This window comes from Apium graveolens, chromosome 3, assembly GCF_009905375.1.
Source record: "Apium graveolens cultivar Ventura chromosome 3, ASM990537v1, whole genome shotgun sequence".
Classification (NCBI taxonomy): domain Eukaryota; kingdom Viridiplantae; phylum Streptophyta; class Magnoliopsida; order Apiales; family Apiaceae; genus Apium; species Apium graveolens.
This window is the reverse complement of record NC_133649.1, coordinates 176,779,023-176,800,257: the sequence shown is the minus strand read 5'-3', so window position 1 is coordinate 176,800,257 and position 21,235 is coordinate 176,779,023.

Here is a 21,235-nt window from a genome sequence, read left to right as displayed (position 1 = left end):
GGCTTGCTAAGGATTGGTAAGTTGAAGTCAGGAATTGGTATGTTATCCTAATCTATTGGCTCATCCTTTGGCACAATAGGTTCACCATGTATGTTCCTGTAGGGATCCACCACTCTTATGTCTTCAAATACCACAGAAGGCTTTGACGCTTGAGTTCTAGCTGGTGTGGATTTCTTAGGAAATTGATCTTCCAATTCCTTGTCAACAACATCCAGTTTCCTTTTTGTTCTTCTAGCCAATTCTTTCTTCCATGGGGATTTCTTCTGTTCTTCAATTTTCTTCTTTGATTCAGCAGCTTCAGATGGTTGAGAGGGAATTTGTTGAGAAGAGTTTACAGCCTGTAGTTTGGCCAAGATGGCAATCTGTTCTTTCCTTTGTTTAGACTTCTTTGCATCTAGAGCAGCTTGCCTCTTTTCCTGCTTTAATCTGGCTTTTTCTTCTTTCTTTGCTTGAGCAAATTGTGGATGTCCAGCTACCACACAAATTTCCTTTCCATTTTTGAATATCTTAGCAATTCTCCTTTTTGAAGCTGAATCAGCTGGATCTTTATAGAAGACAATAGATCTTGATAGAAGCTTCTTTTCATCGGGCTTGGGTGTCTCATACACAGTGTCCATAGGGTTCTTCCAAGATGATTTTGGATAATTTTCCCTTGGTTTAAGAATTGTTTCAGCCTTTAGAGACTTGATGCAGGAAGATTGTCCTTTTTCCAGATAGTTCATGCTCATCTCATTCACACTAATTGGCTTGACATGAAAGTGATGGATGGCTGACTTAACTGGCTCCTTGACTAGTTCAAACTTTTTCCGTATCTCCTCATCAATCTTATTCCAGTTGATCAAACTCAACTTTCCTTTTTCAGCAACTTTCAAATTTGCTGCTGTTGCTTTAATTAGATATATACCATCTGCAACTGTTGGCTTGGAGACAGTAATTGAAGGTATAATTACTTTGTTGATTTGTAATTGAAGTTTCTCCCCCTCAGCTGGTCCTTTCTCCCCCTTACTTGATTCTCTCTCCCCCTTTTTGTTATCATCAAGTTGAGGAGTTAGGCCTAGTGCTTTAGCCAGTTGCATGAGAAGATTTGTCTGAGTCTGTTGATTTTGAAGAAGGATAGCCACTGAATTCTCAATAACTTGAACTCTGTCTTCCATCTTGGCTAGCTTCTTTTCAGAATCTGATTCTCTCCTTAGTCTCAGTAATAGATCTTGCATGGTACCATATGGCATTACTGAATCCAGCTTCTCAGAATTATAAGTTTTCAAGTCAGCTATATCTCTTTTTAGTTCATCCACACTCAAATTTTGTCTTAAGTGCTGGATCTTCATGAGATGTAGAGAGTCTAGGTGAGCTTGAAGAATAGCCTTGGTACCAGCATCTGAAGTTTCCTGAAGGGCCTTTTAAATAGCCATCACTAGCTTGACCAAAGATACACCAAATTGTCCTGCTGTAGATTACTTTGTCCATGCCCATCCAGGTAAATTTAAAATAGAACTTGGGCCTTCATCTCCCCCTAAGTTCATGCTTCCATCCAGAGAAACAGAGTCATCATCATTAGAATTTACTCCAAATTCTTCAGATGGCTCACCAGCTTGAGAAGGCATCATACTGATAGCAGCTTTATCTCTTTGAAGAGATTCTGAGGTGTGTACTAAATTCAAAGTCTGTTCTGCCTCCACATTGCCCTGAGCAGCCAATAATTGATAGGCTGACACAGGATGAGTAAAAGTGTCAGTATCCAAGGAAATGTTATCAATTTTAGCTTTGTAATGTTGCTGAAATTGTCTTCCCTTTTCAGCATCATCCACAATCATTGACTCACTGGCAATGGCTGGATCCACCCTTATTTCTCCTGTACCTGCCTTTCTCTCATAATCTCTCTTTTGTTGCATCAGGGTCTCACCCTGGCTCCCCACCCTCACACCTTCACCTACTAAGGTGGGACTCCTCTCACTCACTTTTGCCAATCATGAATAAATGGATTGCTGAGATTCACTCTTTTCCTCTCCTTTTGCCTGGGAGCAACCCAGCCTCTCACTCAATGCACTCTCCTCTCTCAGTCCTAAGAGTGACTGTATTACCACTAAATCTTCTGCACTAGAAATAATTGAAGTTTGAAGTTGTGCAGAGACACTCGACGGATAAGTGATATCCATCGGGTGAGTGGTAAACCTATTCGACGGATAACTGCTGTTAAGCTTATCCGTCGGGATACAATCACTACTCGACGGATGAGCAATATCCATCGAGAGAGTAGAAATAAATGAGGTGGGAAGAGAAACTATTGCTGACTCTGTGTTGATTGAAGTTATTTGAGGCACAGATGTCACAATAGTATCTGAAAGAATTGGCAAGTGAGCCAACAAATCATCTAAAAGATGATGCTCACTTGCACTAGATTTTGGCTTCCCCAACAGAGTTAAAGAAGGGGAATCAGGAATTGAAGTGTTTATCATATCCACTTCCAGAGAGTTTGTTGGTGAGTATGGTGTTTCAGAGGCTTCTATTATAAGAGATTTTGTCTGTGACTCCACATTTATTGGAGCCACATCAAACTGAATTTGAGAAAGTGCAGGGACTGTGTCTTTAGCACCAGTTTGCACTGTATGTGTGCCCTGTGCAACCCCAATGGTTTTGGATTTCTTCTTTCTTGTGTAAGTTTGGGATGAGCTTGTGTCTCTAACCCTTTTGGCCTGTGCTCTTGGCTGAGAGCTTTGTTCAATAGCCACATCCTTTTGGGAGGATGCAGCAAGAAGTGAGCTTTTATCCTTTTTAAGCACTGCAGTTTGTTGGGAAACTGCAGTGTGGCTAGGCTGGGATTCACTCAACTCTCCAACCTTATCCTTGGGGTTTCTTTGATGTTCACCCCTTCCCTCACCTAACTGACCCTCCTTCACACTCCCCTATTTGGCTTTGTTAGATTTTTCAACTGGTACCTTTTGAGAGATACCAGAGGGGGTTTTCTTTGACTTGGATTTAGAAATTACAGTTGTTTTGGCAGCTTTGGTAGACAACTATTTGGTCATTGTCACAATTGCCATAGCTACCCCTGAACTCAAAGAAATTGAGGAGATTGGAATAGTTGAGGGTATGGATGAACTTACCTCACTTACCTGAGGTGTCTGCATTACAGGAAAGTAGAACATTGGCACATCCCTATGATGGTTGGCTCTGTTCAAATCTGCAATGATTCTTCTCTCTTGAACCCAACAAGCTAATTTGTTGTTTGGGTTCTCAAGTACAATCTCTTGACAAAGATGGTTAGCCAATATCATGAAAAATCTAGCATAATATACATTCTTTCCCCTTTTGGCTAGCTCACCTAGTTAAAAACCTAACTCATACAAGACAAGGTCACTGAAATTGTAAAATTTATCTGTAACTAGCATGTATAGCATGTTAAGCATGGAAATGTTCACAGAATCAAAATTACTGATTTTTCCAGAGAAAACTTTAGTCACAATATCACACATGAAACTCCATTCCTTCCTAAGACCTAATCTTCTAATATCACTTAGCTTAGTAGTAGGAAGTGCATAATGCATGGGATTAAGCATATTGATAATATCAGTGTCATTGTGTGGTGAAGTTACATTATCATCAGGAATTTTGAAACATGCTGTTATCACATCACTATTGATACAGAACTCATTACCTTTGATAGTTAGAGTGATGGTTTTGTCAGTAGAGTTGTAGATTGCAGTGGTCCACATTTCTTTAACAACTTCACAGAAAATTATGGGTGATTCAAGCATGGCATAACTTAACTTGCAGTTCTTCACGAAATACATCATCTTGTGATAGTCTTCTGATTGCTGAATACCCTTATTGACCAAAGCAATGAAGTTATTCTTCTCATAAATGAACCCAGTCTGAGACATAATCTTTACTACAGGGGCCATTGTTAGAGAATGAAAGCTTGAAGAGAAAGAGAATATTTGCTTGAGAGAAAATGAAATAAAAGCAGTTGAATTTGAGAATGATAAAAGAAAATAATTGGAATGAAATAAGCTTTTATACTATCTCAAAAACAACGGATGAAAATAATAAAGAAAAGTAAATTACCCAATAGAAATAGCCTAAAATAGCCGTTTTAAAAATAAACTGTAAAGATTCCACCCATTATCCGTCGTGTAATGCTTACAAACTGTAAGTATACTCAATGGATAATGTTCAGGGAATTAACGGTTAAGATTTAGACAATTCGACGGATGAGGATAAACTGTTATCCGTCGAGTTTTAAAAGATTCCAGAAAAGTAATTGATTTTTATTTGCAAATAGTATATCGACGGATGACTCAACTCGATGGATAATGGTCATCCGTCGAGATGCAAATTTTGACTTAGCCAAAATTTCATCCATGACTAAAAATTAGCTAAATTTCTGGCTACATTTCAACTTGCAAAATAACTCAGATAAATTCAAGAGTAATTAAGCATACCTAACTCAGTTACCAACCTTGAAAAGGTGGAATCATCCAGTGGCTTGGTAAAGATATATGCAAGTTGCTTCTCACTTGGAACAAAATGTAACTCTACAGTACCATTCATTAAATGTTCCCTTATGAAATGGTACTTGATATCAATGTGCTTTGTCCTTGAATGTTGCACTGAATTTTCAGTGATGGCAATTGCACTTGTGTTATCACAGAAAATAGGAATCCTCTCAACTTGCAAACCATAGTCTAGCAATTGATTTTTCATCCATAAAATTTGTGCACAGCAACTGCCAGCAGCGATATATTCAGCTTCAGTTGTAGAAGTAGAAACTGAATTTTGCTTTTTACTGAACCAGGACACAAGCTTGTTTCCTAGAAATTGACAAGTTCCTGTTGTGCTTTTTCTGTCAATTCTGCAACCTGCATAATCTGCATCTGAATAACCAGTTAGATCAAAACCAGAATCTCTAAGATACCAAATGCCAAGTTTTGGTGTTCCCTTGAGATATCTGAAAATTCTCTTAATAGCTATCAAGTGAGATTCTCTAGGATCAGCCTGAAATCTAACACATAAACATGTAGTAAACATTATATCTGGCCTACTAGCTGTTAAGTACAGAAGTGAGCCAACCATGCCTCTATAGCTTGAAATTTCCACAGACTTTTCAGTACTATTTAATTCAAGCTTAGTTGCAGTGGCCATGGGAGTTTTTGCAGATGTGCAATCCATTCGATCAAACTTCTTTAAAAGATCAAAAATATATTTAGTTTGACTAGTGAATATTCCATCACTAACTTGTTTAACTTGTAAACCAAGAAAGTAAGTTAGTTCTCCCATCATACTCATTTCATACTTACTTTGCATCAGTTTGGCAAACTTTTTACAAAGTTTCTCATCTGTAGAGCCAAAAATAATATCATCTACATAGATTTGAACAAGTATGCTAGAGCCATTAACATTTCTGAAAAATAAAGTTTTATCTACAGTACCTCTTGTGAAGTGATTTTCCAAAAGGAACTTTGATAAAGTGTCATACCAGGCTCTAGGTGCTTGCTTCAGTCCATAAAGTTCTTTCAGTAGATAATAGACATACTCTGGAAAACTTGGATCTTCAAAGCTAGGAGGTTGACTAACATACATTTCTTCCTCCGAATCTCCATTAAGAAAGGCACTTTTGACATCCATTTGATAGACCTTGAAATTGGCATGGGCTGCATAGGCTAAGAAGATTCTGATGACTTCAAGTCTTGCAATAGGAGCAAATATTTCATCAAAGTCTATTCCTTCTTGCTGGAAATAGCCTTTAGTAACCAATCTGGCTTTGTTCCTTACTACTATGCCATTTTCATCCATCTTGTTTTTGAATACCCATTTGGTGTCTATTGGATTCTTTCCTTTAGGCTTGGGTGCCAGCTTCCATACTTTATTCCTTTCAAATTGGTTTAGCTCCTCCTGCATAGCTAAAATCTAATCAGGATCTAACAAGGTTTCTTCTACCTTCTTTGGTTCTTCCTTTGACAGAAAGCTGCTGTATAGACATTCTTCCTGAGTTGCTCTCCTTGTTTGAACTCTAGAAGAAACATCACCAATAATCAGTTCAAAGGGGTGATCTTTTGTCTATTTCCTTGGTTGAGGTAGATTAGCTCTAGATGAAGAGACCTCATTGTTGTCTTGATGTGTGATTGAGTTTTGATTGCTAGAAACTCCCCCTGAGTTTGTGGATCTTTGATTTGAGAAAGGGGTACTTTCTATGGGTGATCTACCTTGACTTCCTGCTCCTTTTGATAACCCGACAGATGGTGAATTTTGAGTACCGACGGATGAGGCAGGTTGTCTTCCGACGGATAACACAGATTGCCTTCCGACGGATGAAGCATTATGCAACTTGACGGATGTTGAGTTTTGTGCTTCATTGGTGGTAGATTTGTCTACATTATCCTTAGACATTGTTTCTTGATCACTCTCATCATCACTTTCATCACTGACCATCTCAACATTGTCGAATTTGAGGCTCTCATGGTAATCTCCATCTTTCAGTCCTTCAATCTTTTTATCATCAAACACAACATGTATAGATTCCACAACAATGTTGGTTGTTAGATTGTAGACTCTATATGCTTTACCAACAGCATATCCAATAAAAATTCCTTCATCTGCTTTAACATCAAACTTCCCATTTTGATCTCTTTGATTTCTCAGAATATAGCATTTACAGCCAAAGACATGAAGAAAGTTTAGAGTTGGCTTCTTGTTCTTGAACAATTGATAAGGAGTCATGCATCTTGCTTGATTTCTGAGTGTAGCATGCAGTGTTTACAGCTTCAGCCTAGAAATATGTTGGTAATTTTGATTCTTCAAACATTGTCCTTGCAGCTTCAATAAGTGATCTGTTCTTCCTTTCCACTACTCCATTCTGTTGTGGAGTCCTTGCTGCTGAGAACTCATATAAGATTCCATTTTCCTCACAAAATGCTCTCATGACATAGTTTTTGAACTCAGTTCCATTGTCACTCCTGATTCTTCTAACTTTGAAATCAGGATGATTGTTAACTTGCCTTATGTGATTGATGATGATTTCACTAGCCTCAGTCTTTTGACTTTAGGAAATATGTCCAAGAGAACTTTGAAAAATCATCTACAATTACTAGGCAAAATCTTTTCTTTGAAATTGACAATACATTGAATGGTCCAAACAGATCCATGTGAAGCAGTTGCAGAGGCTCTTCAATTGCTGAATCAAGTTTCTTCCTGAATGATGCTTTGATCTGCTTCCCTTTTTGGAAGGCATCACATAGTCCATCCTTTGTAAACTCCACTAGAGGAATGCCTCTTACTAGTTCTTTCTTTACCAGCTCATTCATGGTCTTGAAGTTTAAATGGGATAGCTTATTGTGCCATAGCCAACTTTCATCTTGACTTGCTTTACTGAGAAGACAAGTTACAGATTCTGCTTTAGTTGAGTTAAAGTCAGCTAGGTACACATTTCCTCTTCTCACACCAGTGAGAACCACTTTGTTGTTTTGATTATTAGTCACAATACAGGCTTCTTTATTGAAGGTTACTGAGTTGCCTTCATCACAAAGCTGGCTGATACTCAACAGATTGTGTTTGAGACCATCCACTAAGGCAACCTCTTCAATGATGACATTATCCTTTGAAATCAAGCCATATCCCACAGTATAACCCTTGTTGTCATCTCCAAAAGTAATACTTGGGCCAGCTCTCTCCTTAAACTCTGTGAGCAGGGTAGAATCACCAGTCATGTGTCTTGAATAACCACTATCCAAGTACCAAAGATTCCTTCTGTTTCCCTGCACACATCAAAATCAAATCAAGTTGATTTTGGTACCCAAGTTTCCTTGGATCCTGCCTTGTTAGCTTTCTTCTTCTATTTCTTAGGTCTTAACTCATTTGACTTAGGAATTTCAGATTCTTCCTTAGTCATTTGGGTTGGCCCTTTGAAACCATTTAATGCAACAGAATTATCATGCATATTATGGCTAACAGGAAATGACATGCTTGGTGCAAACATGTTATTCCAATAAGGCATGCTAAATGGCATTTGAGGCATATTGTATGCAGCATAATATGGATTACGTGTAAATGGCATATTAGCAAACTGTGCATTCATACTCTGTGTAGGCATAGCATTAACAGGCATGGGAGGCATGGCATTTATGTTGGGAAATTGAGACTGAATAGACATGGGAGTAGGCATGGCAGATTTGCAATTAACAGATAAATGATTTATACTACCACACTTGACACAGATTTTTCTAGGAGCATATTTATCAGGTGTGTAGTTATTGTGTTTGTTAATCCCTACTTTACCATTCCTATTGTTTTTCCTTTTAGTCTCTGTTTTTACCTCAATTTTCTCAAGTCTGTCACTTAACTGTTTGACAGTCATGTGATCAACATTAGCCTTTTTCCCTTTCTTAGCTTGACTTGACTCTCCTGAAACAAAGTTCTTGGAAACAGACCCATACTTTTCATTTAGCTTGATTAATTTGGCTTTGCTAATGGGTTTGCTTACAGCTGACGGATGAGGATTTTCATCATTCGACGGATAACACTTTTTATTATCCGATGGATAGTCCTCATCATCCGTCGAGTCTACATCTGTCAACAACAACCCATCTACCAAAATAGGTTCTAGTTTTTCTTTATTCTTCTTCCATGCTTCTTCACAAAAAGACTCAATTCCTTGAACTTTGGTGATTTAAGCATGAACATCCCTGGATGTTTTCCATGCTTTAATCACCTCTTGTTCACGCTCGAGCTGCTTTTTCAAAATTTCTTCCTTTTTCAAGGACTCAGTTAATTCCTCCTTGGCAATCTTACACTCAATTTTAAGTTTCACAAACTCAATAAACTGAGACTCAAGCACATTATTCCTCTCACTTAAAAATAAGTTGTTTTCTTTGATTTTAGCATTTTCTTTAGTGAGGGACTTAAGTGTAACACGCAAATGATACAATTCTGTAGACATATCATTTATGGCATCATTACACTCAGCTTTAGATAAATGTGCAAGGTTTGTAGTGATTACCTGATTGCTTGAGGAACTTGTCTCTGTTTCATCAGACTTGGCCATTAGGGCTAGATTGGCATAGCTGACATCTTCATCTTCATCCAAACCATCAGCTGCCCAGTCATTCTCTTGTGTAATAAAAGCCCTTTCCTTTTGTTTGAGTAGATCAAAGTATTTTTGCTTATAATCCACAGACTCAAACATTTTCTTACTGGAATCTGACTTTCTACACTCATTTGCAAAATGCCCTGCCAAGCCACATTTGAAACATTTGAATTTTGACTTATCCACCATGTTTCTATTTGGCTTGGCTACTCCAAAGTTCTTCTTGAACTTGAGATTGGAAAATCTTCTTGAAAGAAATGCTAGGTGCTCATCAATGTCCTCCATGTCATCTTGGCTCAATGATTCTTCACTTTCTGCAGCTAGCCCCTTACCCTTATTCTCACAGACCTTTGAAGTTGATTCTACAGCTTCCATCTTCACTTCCTTCTCCTTTTCCAGATCATCAACTAGTGCAATGGATCCTCCTGTCTTCTTTCCTCTCTCCATTCTTTCATCCTGCTCTATCTCAAGCTCATAGGTCTTTAGAATGCCATACAGTCTCTCAAAAGTAAACTCCTTATAATCTAGTGAGTTTCTCAATGAGACTGTCATTGGTTTCCATTCCTTTGGAAGAGATCTGAGAAATTTCAGATTGGAGTCTTCAGTCTGATAGACTCTTCCATGCAACTTAAGAGCATTTAGTAGTTTTTGGAATCTACTAAAAATGTCAGTGAGTGACTCACTTTCTTCATTGTGAAAATGCTCATATTGCTGAATCAGGAGCTGCATTTTATTTTCTATTACTTGCTCAGTGCCATCACAAATTATCTGTATTGTGTCCCAAACTTCCTTGGCAGTTTTGCAGTTGATGATGTTATCAAACATGTCTGCATCAACACCATTGAATAGAATGTTTATGGACTTTTTATCTTTCTCGACTTGTTCAATGTCAGGATCAGACCCTTCATGCCTTGGCTTTGGAACAGATGGCTCGTTTCCTGTTGCAGCTCTCATTGGAACATGAGGGCCTCTTTCTATGCAGTCCACATAGGCCTCATCTTTAGAAAGCATATGAAGTTGCATCTTTACCTTCCAATGATGGTAATTATCTTTATCAAGAAAAGGAATCTTGATTCCAACATCTTTCTTGTTCATCTTGCTGAATTGTTTTGATCTTTAAACTCTTTGTAGATTAAGAGCTTGCTCTGATACCAATTGTTAGTCCCTTAACAATATAGCAAGAATTACAGAAGGGGGGTTGAATGGAATTCTTGAACCTTTTTCTTGAAATAAAAATGTTCAACTCGTATATAGATATAATGTTTTGATTAGCACAATGCGGAATAGAAACTTAATTGAATCAAAACATAAGTAATTAAAAACAAGAGTCTTTAAAAACTTTCTGGTAGATTTAAACAATTCCACCAGATATATATATATATAATATATCGAGAGGACTCTGTGTGCAAGAATGCTCACAGCTGCTTACAAAAGGAACTACTGAGAATACAGGAAATGCCAATGATTCTGCTTACAAAGATTTCTCTGTTTTTGTGTTTCTCAGCTATCTTAGTTATTTTTCTATTTGCTACTCTCTTGGTTTATATAATACCAAGATTACAAAGTCAAAAAGACTGAACAAATATAAAAACTATCAGTCTTAAGCTTTGCTACTTTTCGTCCTCTATTACCCAGTTAATGGGCTTCCACAGTGTGTTTGTATACATCTCGACGGCTGTGTGTCAGCTTTCACTATTCAACTGCTGTTTGAATTCTTCATATGATCATCCCTCGACTTTTAGAACATCCGTTGATGGTTTAATTGATCATCCATCGACTGCTATATTAAACATCTGTTGATAGTCATTTGATCATCCGTCGATGGCTTTGTTAATCATCCGTCGGTAGCTATTTTGGCACTTGACTCTATTTCACTTATGCAGAATTACAAGACATCATTTATGTACAATTAATCAACCTATTCTGCATATCTAGTTAAATTCAACATAACTTATATGCTACTACAGATTCTATACAAAGGTGCATACATAACTGTGCTACAAACTTATTATTACATAAGCTACTCACTCGATGGATAATAAGTTAATCATCCGTCGGGACTATAATGAGTTATCCGTCGGGACTATAAATCTTATCCGTCGAGTGTTACATAATTTCACTAAGTAAAATCTACTTAGATGTTTTGTTTATGAAATTATCAAGTACACAAAATATGCACAACACACTTTGCCCGTCCATCTGAGGATGATAAGCAGTGCTCATATTTAGCTTAGTCCCTAGACATTCCTGGAATTGTCTCCAAAATCTCGAATTAAAATGGGGACTCGATCCGATACAATGGATACAGGTACTCCATGACGCATCACAATTTCCTTGAGATATAGATATACTAACTTGTCAAATGAAAACCTTTCGCTGATTGGAAGGAATTGTGCTGACTTCATTAATCTGTCGATGATAACTTAAATCGCATCATGATTTGCTCTGGTCCTTGGAAGTCCTACTACGAAATATATAGCTAAGTGCTCCCATTTCTATTCTAGAATATCTAGTGGTTGTAATAATCCGCACGGGCGTTGATGTTTATCTTTGACTCTTTGGCACGTATAGCACCTACTGACCCATTCAGCTATCTCTTTCTTCATATATGGCCACCAAAAGTTTTCCTTCAAATCTATATACACCTTGGTACTTCTGGAATGAATTGAATATCTTGAACTATGAGCGTCTTGCAAAATTTCTGCTTTCAATTCCGGTACATTAGGTATCCAGATTCTCGAAGCAACTCGAAAAATTCCCTTGTCATCTTTCTGGCTAGTAATTTCTTCTCCTGACAAATTGTCGATTTCGTGATTCATTACTTCCTCCTGACATCTTCTTATCTTTTCTAACAATTCTGGTTGAAAAGTCATTGCATAAATCATTTCAGTGGAGCTTTCTGGAACACGAACTTCAATTTCCAATTTATTAAATTCTTTGAGCAATTCCTCTGAAGAATTTAACAGGTTCAATATTTCCTTTCAACTCAATGCATCTGCTACAACATTCGCTTTTCCTGGATGATAATTGATTGATACATCGTAATCTTTGATTAGCTCTAGCCAAAGTCATTGTCTCATGTTGAGTTCTTTCTGCGTGAAAATATACTTCCGACTTTTATGATCCGTATAGATTTCACATCTTTCTCCGTATAGATAATGTCTCCAGAGTTTCAGTGTGAATACAATTGCTACTAGTTCTAGATAATGTGTCGGATACTTTTGCTCATGAGGCTTTAGTTGTCTAGAAGCGTACGCGATTACGTTGCCATGCTGCATCAAAACACATCTGAGTTCTCGATAAAAAGCGTCGTTTTAAATGACAAAATCTCCTTGATAATCAGGTAAAATAAGTACAGGTGCGGTTACTAGTCGATTCTTTAATTCTTGAAAACTTTCTTCGCATTTCTCATTCCATTCAAACTTTTCATTCTTTCGGGTTAACTTGGTCAGTGGTGTGGCTATCTTTGCAAAATCTTTAACAAATCTTCTATAATAACTTGCTAATCCCAATAAATTTCTGACTTCTATCGGAGTCTTCGGTCTTCCCCAATTTAAAATAGCTTCAATCTTTGTTTTATCGACTTGAATTCCTTCAACACTGATGATGTGACCTAGAAATTGCACTTCCTTTAACCAAAATTCGCATTTTGAAAACTTCGCATAGAGTTGTTCCTTCCTCAATGTCTCCAATGTCATTCTCAGGTGCTCTGCATGTTCTTCTTCAGTCTTCGAGTAGATCAAGATGTCATCAATAAATACAATGATAAACTTATCCAAGTACTTCTTGAATACTCGGTTCATCAATTCCATAAATGATGCCAGTGCATTGATTAGTCCAAACGCTATCACAAGAAATTCATAGTGTCCGTACCTAGTTCGGAACGCAGTCTTTGGAATATCTTCTGCCTTGATCTTCAATTGGTGATAACCCGGTCTTAAATCAATTTTCAAAAACCATGCCGCTGCTTTCAGTTGATCAAATAAGTCGTCGATTCGGGGCAAAGGGTATTTGTTCTTGATAGTTAACTTGTTTAGCTCATGATAATCGATACATAGTCGCATGCTACCATCCTTTTTCTTCACGAACAACACTAATGCACCCCATGGGGATACACTGGGCCTTATGATTCCTTTGTCAAGAAGATCCTCCAATTGCTTTGCTAACTCTTTCATTTCAACTGACGCCATTCGATACGGAGCTTTTGAAATTGATTCAGTTCCTGGTGCTAAATCAATAGTGAACTCAGTTTCTCGATCTGGAGGTAGTCCTGGAAGTTCATCTGGAAAGACATCGGGAAACTCACAAACTACAGGAATATCTTCGAATAAAGGTCGAACTTCTCCGATGAACATCGGAAAATCGACTTCCACCAAAACGTTAACCAAATTCGACGATTAATATATGAATCAAAGCTACTGAGTTCTACAATCGATCCCAACAGTTAATAGCAATCAAAAACATCTACAAATCAACCAAAAATGAAATCAAAATTTACTAAAAACCATGAACTCGGGAATCACCTTCCAGGGGGTTATACAATCAAATTAAATACATAAAATCATTCCTAAACTCAAAATAAAGCTATTAGAATCAACCAAACAATCAAACGATTCCTAGATTAGAAACCCTTAATTCGAGCATAAACCCTAAATAAAACAAATTGAAAATCGAAGCACTAAAACATGAAATTGATTACAGGAATAGATAGAGGAGATCAAGAGGATCATTTTGGTTACTCACATGAACGATTTAAGCAACAAAATCACTTCCAAATCGATGGTTTAATTCCTGCCCTGTTCTTCACCAACAAACTCAATTTCTTGATTTTCTGATTTTTACTAATTAATTAACTAATAATTAACAGTGTTCCAGATGTCGGCGTATTAGCCGATAAATCGGCCGAAATATCGGCTGGACTCACGTTACCGATATTATTCTTCCAAATCGCCACACTATACGTATAGTTCACATTGGTCAAATTTCGGGTCAAAAATCGGCAAAATCAGACGTAGGGTCAAGTACTATACATACAGAAAATTTCACAAACACAACGGATTCTTTATGTTTGATTGTTTCTGCTGTGATTTAACAAGAAATTAGACAAAAGAGTTGAATGAGGAGAAGGAAAATACTTATAATATGAATACGAAGAAGAATAAGATGGAAGGGAAGATGGAGGATGGAGGTGGAAAATTAAGAAGTGGAATTATTCTTTTTAATTAGAAAGGCACATGCAACTATGCAAGAAGAGAAGGAAAAGCTTCAGACGAAAACAAAGTTGATGGTAAGACGAAGGAAAAAGAAACGGAGAAGAAAGGGAGGAGGAAGAGACCGAAAAATATCACGTAAGTGTAACATATTTTTTAATTTATCACTGATATATATACACATGTAAGTGTAACCATGTTGCAGTACTAGTACTAGTGCTAATTTGTACTCCACTTTCTCCATGTAAAGTAGTACAAAACTACAAGGGTAGTACAACTCCTTTAACAATTAAATGGGCTGTAACCAAATTAGGTCCATGGACTGTATATCTACAAAGCCCAACTGCAATTTAACGTCTCAAGGTCTGATCCATCAGATATTTAACCTATATTTTTAAAAAATAAAATTAAAATATATCCGATTTTATTCCGATTTTATAATCTGATAAATCTCTGATTTCCGATAAATCGCAAATCGGTACCTCAATGGATTTAGTCCGATAAACGATTTCTGTAACCATGATAATTAACAATAATGCAGCTATTTATATTTACCAAAATAATACCCCTAAATAAAATTAAGGGTCTAATTACACATCTAATAAAATTATTTGGCCCCAATCTTTATAATTTTTGGGTATTAATTATGAATATTTAAAAATCCAATAAATACAAAATATATGCCAAAAATTCCCAAAAATTATGAATAATACAAAAATGCAAGGAAAATGATGTTTGATAATTTCATGATCATATAAAAATAAAAATGTGATTTTTGTGGGGTTTTTGACACCCGAAAGGGTCCGGAAAAGTCGTTTTTTGCGAAAAAGGTAAATTTATAAAACGTCTAGATGTTCAGAATATCGATATGGTATAGGCCCTACTTGGCATAACAGGGCCAATGATTTTGTTTGAAATATAGGATTTTAAAACATTGTTTGAGCTATACGGATTTTGATATAAAACCTATAACTTATAATAAAACACTCGATAAATACTCAAAACACATTCCGATCAAAACAGACAACACGTAGCACATAGCAATTAGAGTTTTACGACTCAACACACTTAATCACATATATTATACATAAATTATCTTTATTAAGATATAATACAAGCGTAATTTCTCGGTCATTACACATTGTGTAGTTGTGCTCTATATAAAGCACAGATTAGGTTCATGCTATAAGCATTGCGAACATTGTTATAACTTTCGCATAACCTAGCAGCTCTCAAGGATATTTGTTCATCCTTTTGAGAGAGTATGTTTGTAATCAATTTTTATCTGTTAATATAAAAAATGTTGATTCTGTTGAATCTTTGTCGAATTGATTGTATTAACTGTATTCACCCCTCTTCTACAGTTGATTAAGGGCCTAACAATTGGTATTAGAGCTTGTTGTTAACATACAAACAGTTTAAGATCTGAAAATCAATCTATAATGTCAAACAAAGAAGAAGAAACCCAAAATCCAAAACCACCACCCCCAGCCACATCACAGATCGGCAACAACATGAGTAGGTATGAAGAAATCAAGATGCCGATCCTGAAGATACATGAATATCTAATCTGGAAAGTCAGGATGGCCATATGTTTGGAAGCCACGGATCCTGAATATCTAAATAGGATTTATGATGGTCCTCATGAACCAATGAAGGTAGCTATTTCTGTTGGAGGAGAACCCGAGAAGATGGTTGACAAAGACATGAAGGACTATACTCCTGGAGATCTTTCATCTATTATGAAGGATGCTAAAGTCAAACACATCCTGCACAACAGTCTTGATAGTGTTATGTCTAATAGAGTTATTGGATGTAAGACAGCAAAAGAGATATGGGATGCTTTAGAGGTAAAGTGTCAAGGTACAACTGCTATGAAGAAGAACAGGAGGACAGTACTTAATCAAGAATATGAGCACTTTGACTCAAGAGACAATGAGCCATTAATTGAGATCTATGACAGATTTTAGAAGTTGCTGAATGACTTATCCCTTTTCAACAAAAATATGATTTGGAGAACACAAACTTAAAGTTCCTCCTTGCTCTCCCTGAAAAGTGGGACTTTAAAGTGACATCAATAAGGGATAACTATCAACTTGATAACACGCCTCTAAATGAGATCTATGGAGTTCTGAAAACTCATGAACTAGAGATGGAGCAAAGAAGTAAGAGGAAAAGATCTAAATCTAGACCGGTTGCACTCAAGGTTGAAGAGAAGCCAAAGGAGAAATCTAGGATGAAAAGATACTCCAAAGGGAAAGCCATGATTGCAAAGTCAGATACTAAATCATCAAATTCTGATGATGACTCAAATACTGATAATGAATCAGATACTGATAGTGATCATAACAACAATGGAGACATGGATCAAATGGTTGCCCTACTGGTTAAAAGCTTCAAGAAGATGGTCTACAAGAACTTCAAGAAAGGGAGAAGATTTTCCAGAAAAGGTTCTAGTTCCTCAAACTATGATAAGTGGAACAACAGAAGAAATACTGATCGGAAGAAATCGAGATCTGGAAAACTTAACAAGTCAAAAGAGAGATGTTTCAACTGTGATAGAATTGGACACTTTGCAGCTGACTGCAAAAAACCCAGAGCTGAGAAGAAACAAGCCTTGATCTCAAAGAAGAGAAACTGGGATAATTCATCAGATTCAGATGATGGAGTCAATTATGCTCTTATGGAAAATGCTAATGTTGAGGCTGATAATGCTGAATTAAATGTACCTCAGACTATTCTTGCCTTTGATACTGATGATATCTATGAATTAAGATTATTTCTTAAAACTCTGCATATTAGTTATAGGGATCAAACCTTAAAGAATAATAGAATCAAGGGTGAAAACTCTGAGTTAAAGAAAAGGAATGATCACCTATAAACTGAGTTGCTTTCCATGATAGAAATTCAAAAAGAAAGAGATAATGTTGTTTATGTTAAAGAAAAATTATTAGAAAAATATGCTTATCTAGAGAACGAGTTAGCTAATGAAAGAGAAGTTATTAAACTGTGGACTAACTAAGGAAAAACAACTCAGGATATTTTAGAGAATGGCTGTTAAGGATCAGGATTAGGATATACTACTAGATCTAATTTTGATAAGAAAATTGGAAAAGAAACTGAGAAAATAGAACCAATAAAAACTAATAGCAAGGTCAAACTAAACAAGGTTCAAATAAAGACCATTAAGTTTAATCCAAGTGCTAATAATGTCAAGTCAGTCGATGAGGAAGGTACAACCTCAACACCTAGATCAAACTTAATTACTGATAAGAGTGAACAGGTTCACTCAAAATTAGTAAATATTGGTTCAATGACTCAGAAACAGCTTAGGCAAAAGCTGAAGGATTTACACATGAAAGAGAAGAAGAAAAGGACTAGGAAAAATAAGAATGGCAAGGTAGGTATTATAATTTTTTTAAAAAAAATAAGAATGGCAAGGTAGGTATTAGTAAAAATGGAAATTATGTAACTCCTCCTAATGAACCTAGAAAGGCCTATTCAAACTGTGGTAGCACTAATCATCTTGCTAATTTTTGCAAGAAGAATAAAGAAATAAATGTTGTTCCTTTCAAATCAGAGTTTAGGAATAGAACAATTAGATATAAACCACAGAGTACTTGGTTTCATTGTGGTAGTGTTTGGTACTCTATTTATACATGTAAAGAGTATCATAGTTTGTATTATGACTATTATCAACTGAAACCCTCTTTAATTAAAGCAAAATCTGTTTTTGCATGTATAAAAACTGATAGTAAGAATGTTAACGTAAACTCTGATAAAAAGTCTTATGCTGCATATGTTAACAAACTTAAAGAGGCCAAAGGATCCAAGCAAGTTTGGGTCCTTAAAAACACTCTAGTCTTGGATAGTGGATGCTCAGGACACATGGCTGGTTATAAAACCATGCTATCAGAATTTGAGGAGAAAGCTACCCCAAGTGTTTCTTATGGATATGGCAACTTAGGAAATATCTTGGGATATGGAAAAATCATAATTAGAAATGACATCATTGAAAATGTACCTCTAGTTGCAGGATTCAAGCATAATCTAATCAGTGTGAGTCAAATCTGTGACAGAGGTTACCATATCAACTTCTATGAGGAGCATTGTGAAATTGTCAGTAAGTTTGATGGCAAGATTGTATTAATTGGTGTAAGACATGGTAGTTTATATGAAGCCAGGGTCTCCACAAGTAATGATGGATCAGAAGTTTGTCTACTAAGTAGAGCATCTGTGAAAGACAGCTGGAACTGGCATAAAAGACATTCTCACCTCAACTTCAATATCAATGAACTTGTGAGGAAAGATCTTGTGAGAGGATTTCCCAATGCAATGTTTACTCCTGTTGGATTATATGATTCATGCCAGAAATCTAAGCAAAGGAAAACATCTTTCAAGAGTAAAACCGAATTTTCCATTCTTGAACCATATCATCTACTTCATATTGATCTCTTTAATCTAGTAAATGTTATGTCAATTTCCAAGAAGAGGTATGCACTCGTAATTGTTGATGAATATACAAGATACACATGGGTGTATTTTTTACACACCAAGTATGAATCTCCATCCATTCTTCTCGATCATGTGAGGGAGCTAAAAAAGGATCAACATACAAAGTGAAGATCATTAGAAGTGATAATGAAACTGAATTCAAGAATAGCTCTATGGAAGAGTTTTGCAAACTCAAGGGGGTAAAACAAGAGTTTTCTGCTCCTGGAATTCCATAACAAAATAGAGTTGTTGAAAGAAAGAATAGAATGTTTATAGAAGCTGCAAGAACCATGCTAGAAGAAGCAAGATTTCCTACCTACTTCTGGGCCAAGGCTGTGCAAGCTGCTTGCTTTACACAAAATGCAACATTGATCAACAAGCATGGAAAAACACCATTTGAGATGGTGAAGGGAAAGAAGCCAAATTTGAAGTATTTTCATATTTTTTATTGTAAGTGTTTTGTTCTCAAAACTCATCTGGAGCAGCTGACCAAGTTTGATCTAAAAGCTGATGAAGGAATTTTTGCGGGATATCCATTTTCCACAAAAGCCTTCAGAGTTTATAATCTGAGAACAAGAAAAGTCATGGAATCTATACATGTATCTTTTAATGACAAGAAGATAACAGGTCTAGAAGATGCAGATGACCATGATAAACTGAGATTTGAAAATGAAGTACCTTATGCTGAATTTTTGAATCTTGATCCTGATATAGTAAATCCTGATATCACTCAAGGTTGTGATGTTCCACATAATAGTGGAAATTGTTCTAACAATGAAGTATATGTTGAGGGGGAGCAACATGATTCGAATCTAGAGACTACTACGAGTGATTCAACTCAAGAAACATCAGTAGAAAGATCATCAGACTCATATTCCTCAAACTCTGATAAGTCAAATGTTGATAACAATGGGAACACTGATTCAGGGGAGAATCAGGAAATAACAGTGGTACTAATCAAAATATAATAGAGAGTTCATGAATCAAGGGGGAGGTTCATCTTCAAGGAGTCAACTTCTATCTACAAGAAAATGGTCTAAGTCATACACACATGACTTATCATTGGAAACCCTGACAGTGGTGTAAGAACAAGAAAAGCCACTCAAAATGAATGTCTCTACCATTCTTTTCTATCTCAAACTGAACCAAAGAAGGTTGAAGATGCTTTGCAAGATGTTAACTGGGTTACAACAATGCAAGAGGAGCTCAATGAATTTGAAAGGAACAAAGTCTGGACTCTTGTGCCAAGACTAAAGAACAGATCTGTAGTTGGCACAAAATGGGTGTTCAGAAACAAAACTGACAGTGAGGGCATTATCACGAGGCATAAAGCAAGACTGGTTGTAAAGGGTTATTCACAACAAAAGGCATTGATTATGATGAGACATTTGCTCCAGTTGCAAGGCTTGAGGCAATTAGAATCTTTCCTGCCTATGTTGCTCACAAGAAGTTTAAGGTGTTCCAAATGGATGTGAAGAGTGCATTTCTAAATGGAGAACTTGAAGAGGAAGTTTATGTTGAATAGCCTCCAGGGTTCATTGATCCAACATATCCAGATCATGTCTACTTACTGGATAAAGCACTCTATGGACTAAAGCAAGCTCCAAGGGCCTGGTATGAAACACTTGCTCTATTTTTGCTAGAAAGTGATTTCACAAGAGGTACAATTGACAAAACTCTCTTTTATAAATACCATGGTTAGGATTTGTTATTAGTACATATATATGTTGATGATATCATTTTTGGATCTACTAATGATAAACTCTGTGAGAGATTTGTAAAGCTAATGCAGTCCAGGTATCAAATAAGTATGATGGGAGAATTGAGTTACTTTATGGGGTTACAAGTTAAACAAAATGATGAAGAGATCTTCATGAATCAATCCAAATACACCAGGAATTTACTCAGAAGATTTGGAATGCAAGACTGCTCAACTACATCAACTCCCATGGCCACTGCAACCAAGTTAGATTTAAATATTGGTTTTTCAGTAGATATAACTAAATACAGAGGTATAATTGGCTTAGTCCTATATCTGACTGCTATTTTACATGATATCATGTATGCTACCTATCTCTGTGCAAGGTTCCAAGATGATCCTAGAGAACCTCATATATTAGCTGTGAAAAGAATTTTTAAGTATTTCAAAGGCACCATGAATCTGGGATTATGGTATCCTAGAGATTCAGACTTTAAGTTAATTGGATATTCAGATGCTAATTTTGCAGGATGCAAAATAGACAGGAAAAACACTTCTGGAAGCTACCAATTACTTGGTGGAAGATTGGTTTCTTGGTATAGCAAGAAACAAAAGACAATTTCCACATCAACTGCCGAAGCAGAATACATTGCTGCAGAAAGCTGTTGTGCTCAGATTTTATGGATGAAGAATCAGTTACTGGATTATGGGTTAGATTATTCTGCTATTCCTATATATTGTGATAATCAAAGT